We start from the raw sequence: 7,024 nt of genomic DNA on the forward strand, positions 1-7,024 counted from the left end.
GAACTCTTGTAAGAGTAAGATCCAGCGGATTAATCTTGGTTTAGCATCTTGTTTCGAAAATAGGTATCTAAGAGCAGAATGGTCGGTATAGACCACCATTTTAGCTAGAACGAGATATGAACGAAATTTGTCAAAAGCAAAGACAATAGAAGGAGTTCTTTTTCAGTAGTTGTATAGTTCGTTTGTGCTCCTTGTAACGTCTTACTAGCATAATAAATAGGTTGAAATCGTTTTTCAATCCTTTGTCCTAAAACGGCTCCCATTGCAAAATCACTTGCATCGCACATTAGTTCAAACGGTAGATTCCAATTTGGAGTTATCATGATCGGCGCATTAGTGAGTTTCTCTTTAAGAATATTAAAAGATTAGATGCATTCATCTGAAAAGATGAATGGAGCATCCTTTTCTAAGAGTTTATTCATAGGAGTGGCAATTTTAGAAAAATCTTTTATAAAACGTCGGTAAAAACCGGCATGCCCTAGAAAACTCCTAACTCCTCTAACATTGGTGGAATGTGGAAGTTTAGCAATTACATCTACTTTAGCTCTATCCACTTCAATTCCTTCCTTTGAAATTTTATGACCAAGAACGATGCCTTCTTTAACCATGAAATGGCATTTCTCCCAATTAAGAACTAGATTTGATTGTTCGCATCTAATAAGCATTCGTTCAAGATTAACTAGACATGATTCAAATGTATCACCGAAGACTGAAAAGTCATCCATGAAAACTTCCATGCATTCTTCTATCATGTTGTGAAAAATCACCATCATGCACCTTTGAAATGTTGCAGGGGCGTTGCAAAGTCCAAATGGCATGCGTTTATAAGCAAAAGTACCATAAGGGCACGTGAACGTGGTTTTATCTTGGTCCTCGGGTGCTATTGTAATTTGAAAATATCCCGAAAAACCATCAAGAAAACAATAGTAACTATTTACGGCTAATCTTTCCAACATTTGATCAATAAAAGGTAAGGGAAAGTGATCTTTTCTAGTGGCGTCATTTAATTTTCTATAATCAATACAAACACGCCATCCTGTTACAGTCCTAGTAGGAATAAGCTCATTTTTTTCATTTGTAATGACAGTCATGCCACCCTTCTTAGGCACGCATTGAACTGGGCTTACCCATGGACGATCAGAAATTGGATAAATTAGACCTGCATCAAGTAGTTTAATAATTTCTTTCTTAACAACATCTTGCATATTAGGATTTAGTCTTCGTTGGCGTTGCACATACGTTTTATGACCTTCTTCCATAAGGATTTTATGTGTGCAATACGAAGGACTTATTCCTTTAATATCATGAATTTTCCTTGCAATACCTGGTTTATGAGCTTTTAGCACAGAAATGAGTTGAGATTTTTCATTTTCAGTAAGAGAGAACGATATTATTACAGGTAATTCAGACTCACCATGTAAATAAGCATATTCCAAATAGTTTGGAAGTGGCTTTAACTCTAATGTCGGTGGTTCTTCTATCGATGATTTGTATCGATATCTGTCTTCTTCTTTTAGCATTTGAATTTCTTCTATTATTGGTTCATATCCATTAGCCATAAGTGTAGCTATCATTTCAGTTTCATCAATTTGTTCAGTTCCTTCTCCTAAAGAACATTCTCCTATTCCTTGTAATTCTGGAAATTCTTTTAACAATTCTGCATGTGATTCTATAGTTTGAATATAATAACATGTATCATCTGCAGATTGCGGTTGTTGCATGGCTCTATCAACTGAAAAGGTAACACTCTCGTCCTCTATACTTAGGGTCAGTTTCTTACCAAACACGTCTATTATTGCTTTAGCTGTGTTTAAGAATGGTCTTCCTAATATGAGAGGTACTCGAGAATCTTCTTCCATGTCCAGAATAACAATATCTACTGGAAATACTAAAGTACCAACTTTAACTAGCATGTTCTCCATTATCCCTCTAGGATATTTTACTGATCGATAGGCTAGTTGTATGCTTATTCGTATTGGTTTCAATTCTCCAAGGTCTAGTTTAGCGTATAATGAATATGTCATTAAATTTATACTAGCACCTAAGTTTGCCAATGCTTCTATTGAACTAAGACTACCCAGAAAATATGGAATTGTGAAACTTCCTGGATCTGATAATTTTTCTGGTATCTTATTCAACAGCACTGCAGAACAATTAGCATTCATAGTAACAGCCGAGAGTTCTTCCATTTTCTTTCTATTAGTGATTGGATCTTTCAAGAATTTAGCATATCTAGGCATTCCTGAAATCACATCAATGAAAGGAAGATTAACATTTATCTGTTTAAACATATCCAAGAATTTGGATTGCTCGGCTTCAAGTCTCTCTTTTCTCATTTTACTCGGGTAAGGAAGTGGTGGTTGGTATGGTTTAACATAAGGTTTAGCCTTAACTGTGTTATCTTCATTAACCTTTTCAACTACTGGTTCTTTTTCCTTTTCTTGATCAGATTGTGGTTCTTGTGGAGTAGGAATAGCTTCATCAGAAATTACAGGTAATTCAGGTGGTTTAAGTGTAATACCACTTCTTGTGGTAATGGCTTTAGTTGTTTCATTCCGGGGGTTAGCATTTGTATCACTAGGTAGACTTCCCGGTTTTCTTTCACCTATCAACCTTGCTAGGTTGCTCACTTCTTGTTCCAGATTTTGAATCGAAGCTTGTTGATTTCTAAATGCTTGAGCATTTTGTTCATTGGTTTATTTCTGAGATGTGAAAAATTGAGTTTGAGATTCAACTAGCTTCGATATCATGTCTTCTAAATTTGGCTTTTTATCATAGGTTTGTGGTGGTTTATTTTGAAAAATAGGTCTTTGTTGATTGTAAGTATTATTGGATACTTGTTGATTGATAGGACCTTGTTGGTTGTTGTATGGAACATTTTGGTTATAATTCTGATTTTGATTGTAGATCGGTCTTGGCGGTTGATAATTATTCTGATAATTATTTCCAGGCCTTTGGTTTATGTATGAAACATTCTCTCTTTGTTCCATTGTTTGTTCAATACTAAGACAAACTTTTGTCAAATGTGGTCCTCCAAACTGTTCACAACTAATTCGTATTGAGTGAATATCTTTAGTCATCTTTTTCATTAGTCTCTCGACAGCATCTATCTTTGCGGAAATGGAATCAAAGTCATGGCTAGAATCGGCTCTAGCTGCTTTAGATGATCTAACGATATCTTTTTCTTGGTGCCACTCATGTGAGTGGGAAGCAGTGTTATCAATAATTTTGTAAGCATCAGTTGCAGTTTTCTTCATAATGGAACCACCAGCTGCTATATCGATGTCTTTTCTTATAGTGATGTCGCATCCTTGGTAGAATATTTGTACTATTTGACAGGTGTCTAAACCATGTTGCGGACATCCTCTTAATAACTTTCTAAATCGTGTCCACGCTTCATATAGAGTTTCATTTAGCTTCTGTGTGAACGTAACAATTTCTCCTTGAAGTCTTACGGCTTTAGATGCCGGAAAGAATTGTTTAAGAAAATTTTCAACTAAAACGTCCCATGTATCAATCGCCCCTTCAGGTAACGATTCTAACCAATCTTTGGCTTCTCCATTTAAAGTCCAGTGAAATAACATGAGATATATATGTTCATCCTCCACTTCTCTTATTTTAAATAGTGTGCAGATCCTATTAAAGGTACGAAGATGTTCATTTGGATCTTCCTTCGGCGCACCACTAAATTGGCATTGATTAGTTACCATATCTAGAATTTGTCCCTTGATTTCATAATCTGGCGCATTTATGTCAGGTTGAGTAATTGCGTGACCTTGGCCAGTGCGTTTAGCTCTCATTCGGTCTTCCATACTTAGAGGTTCTAGATTCTCCATGATTGAATTTGTTGAATCTGAATCACTATAGGATTCTGATTTAATGGTAGGTTCCTCAACAATCTCGGTTTGAATGATTGGTGGTTCCGGAGGAAAGATTAGTGGTTCAGGATCTATGAATCGTCCTTGAATATTCTCCGAATTCTCAATTATGAGGTCGGGTTCAAAAAATGGATTATCGGAAATTTGAATTGGAGTACTTGGTCGATTGGATGACGATTCTAAAGAAAAATCAACGGTGACAATATTTGCTCGATGTCTTGATCGAGTTACAGGTGGTGAACGTACAAAATGTGGTGAACGTTTTGCTCGGTGCATTCACTGAATATCCTATTAGTTATAAAAATAAGAAAGAAAAAATTATATAAGTTATCCAATTAATAGACTTTTATGATTTTGCCCACGTTTCGAATAGCCAAAAGATGCAGCAGAGGGGTAGGATTCGGTTGGTCTCAATATAATTGAGTACTGTTTGGCTCCAATAACCCGGTCCACGTACAAATCCAACTATTACTACGAACCAGAAAATTTTGATGTCTATCAATTTAACCACTTAAAATAATTTTTCGTTTAAATTTAAAGAAATTTTAGATAAGAAATAGAAAAAAAAATCTAAGTCCTAAAAACTAGAGCGTCGAAAAATAAGAAAGAAAAAGAGTGCGTCGAGAAACGTCGAAAAATAAAAAGTCGAAAAATAAAAATAAGAATGTAGCGCGTCGAAACTTAAAAAGGAACTAAAAACTAAAATTAAAAGTTGCGTCTAAAAATATTAAAGCTTAAAAGAAATTCTATATCCCAAATGGCAATAACTTAAAAAGGTCCTAAAATATAAAAACGGCGTTGCAAAATTCTAAAGCACTTAAATCTTAGTCTAAAGAAAAAGCACATAAGGGATTTTACGGCAAAGCCTAAAAATCTAGAAGTGAAAATAACTATGGCAAAAACTATGACTTGAAACTAAAAACGAGCGAAAAATACAAATATTACGCTAAAACAAATAAAAAGATACAAAATATAAAAATAAACTTAAAGTTATAAAAAGTACAATTTTTTTATAAAAATATTATTTTTATATTATTTATTTAATAAACTATTAATTTTGTAATTTAATTAAACTAATTAAACTTAAAATACAAATTAATAACAACTAATACTAAATAATTAAATAACTAAACCTAATTAGGGTTATAATAATAAATATTTATAATATACTCCGTAATTAATGCTGTTTTAGGGTTTACTGTGGCGTGTCAGACAGCTTCATGCGATCGCATGAGAATTTGCCTTCGGGCTCATACGATCGCATGAGCTAGAGTTTCGGGCCTGATATTGGGCTGCTACAGTACGGGCCTCGAGTGTTTTTATTATTATTATTTTTTTTTTGTTTTAATTTTCTGTTTTATATTAATACAAAATATTTAAATAAAATTTATATTTTTACAAACTAAATATAAAAATACTTTATAGTTTTATATATATATATATTTAACAAACTATTAAAAATATTTATATTTTTGTTTTTCTTTTTATATTTTCCTATATTTAAAACGTATTTATACAAAACCGTATTTTTATAAAAGGAAACTAAAAATTAATAAAAATCTTTTTTTTATAGCGTTGCGCTTCCGGCGTTTAAGCAAGAATTTCCCCGGCAGCGGCGCCAAAAATACTTGATGTGTGCGAGGTGTACTAGGAAATAGTATTATTTTTATAACGAAATACTATTAAATATGATACAATTTTATACAAGATATTTATTTATTTATAGAATGGATATACCTAAACCTTGCTACAACACTTATAGGCAGTGTACCTAATCGTACAGTAGTGTAGTTTTTAGTAAGTCCGGTTCGTTCCACAGGGATACACTTAAACAAGCTTAACGCTATATTAGTTTAACTTATAAAAATACAAATATATATATAAGTAATATTATTATTATTATAAAAAGGGGGTTTTTACTGTTTAATGACCGGTTTGTCGATTTTTAAAACTTTAGTCGCAGTTAAAACCTAATGTAAAATATTAAAAATAAATATTACTTAATTTAAAGAGTAAAGTAAATAACGATAATGAAATTGCGATAATTAAAGAATACGATAATTAAAAGTGCAATTAAATACAATGACAATAAATAAAAGTGCGATAATTAGAAGTGCAATTAAATATGAAAATAAAAGAATTATGCTTATTTAAACTTCCATAATCATGATGTTTGACGTGTTGATTTTAGTTTATTCCCATGGGTTAATTATTCTTTGTCCTGGATTATTCGATATGTCCATACGGATTTGTCCATAATAGTCCATCAGTCATAAATATAAAGTGCGAAAGTCTTCGTCAAATTATTCTTATTCCCGAAGTCAAATATTCCAACTAATTGGGGATTCGAATTGTAACAAGGTCTTAATACTTTGTTTAATGAATACACCAGGTTATCGACTGCGTGTAAACCAAGGTTTTACTACTTTGTTAACAATTACACCAATTACCCTTGAATGTAATCCATCCCTGTTTCAACAAGTCTATTAACTATTAATCCAGTTCCGTATCCGGTAAAATGAACAATTATTGGTATTTATAGATATCCCGCCCACCGTACCCAGTCAAGCGTATGTGGTTATATATAAATACGTCAAATTATAAGTCTATATATTAAATTAACGAGGTATCGTTTAGTTAATATAAAAACCCATTAATAGCCCATAGTCTAATTTCCACAAGTGTCGTTCTTTTGTCCAAACCCCAATTATGGTACAAAGCCCAATTACCCAATTTTAATATTTAGTCTAACATCATGATTACTTCGGCATTAAATAAGCATAATAATAACTTAGCTACGAGACATTAATTTAAAAAAAACATTAACCATAACTTACAGTGATTAAAAATAGCGTAGCGTTACACGGACAGAATTTCGACTTACACCCTTACAACATTTGCTAACATACCCTTATTATTAGAATTAAAATTAAAATTAAAATTAAAAATATAATATATATATATATATATATATATATATATATATATATATATATATTTTTACGTATGAGTAAGAAGAAGAAAGATGTATATATTGTTAAAAACTGAGCCAAAACCGCGAATTTATAGGATGTCGCCTGGATTTCAGGGCCATGCGATCGCATGGTTTTTGTTCTCCCAGGCCATGCGATCGCATGGCCAGCTGG

General features: G+C 32.5%; 1 non-coding gene across 1 annotated transcript; it reads left to right on the forward strand.

The window, feature by feature from the left end:
* The first annotated feature begins 3,345 nt into the window (after positions 1–3,345).
* Positions 3,346–3,452, forward strand: LOC139903201 (small nucleolar RNA R71). Its single transcript, XR_011778041.1, has one exon. It is a non-coding gene; the product is annotated as a small nucleolar RNA R71 (small nucleolar RNA).
* The last annotated feature ends 3,572 nt before the right edge of the window (positions 3,453–7,024 follow it).

The sequence above is a fragment of the Rutidosis leptorrhynchoides genome, chromosome 3 (genome assembly GCF_046630445.1).
Source record: "Rutidosis leptorrhynchoides isolate AG116_Rl617_1_P2 chromosome 3, CSIRO_AGI_Rlap_v1, whole genome shotgun sequence".
NCBI lineage: Eukaryota > Viridiplantae > Streptophyta > Magnoliopsida > Asterales > Asteraceae > Rutidosis > Rutidosis leptorrhynchoides.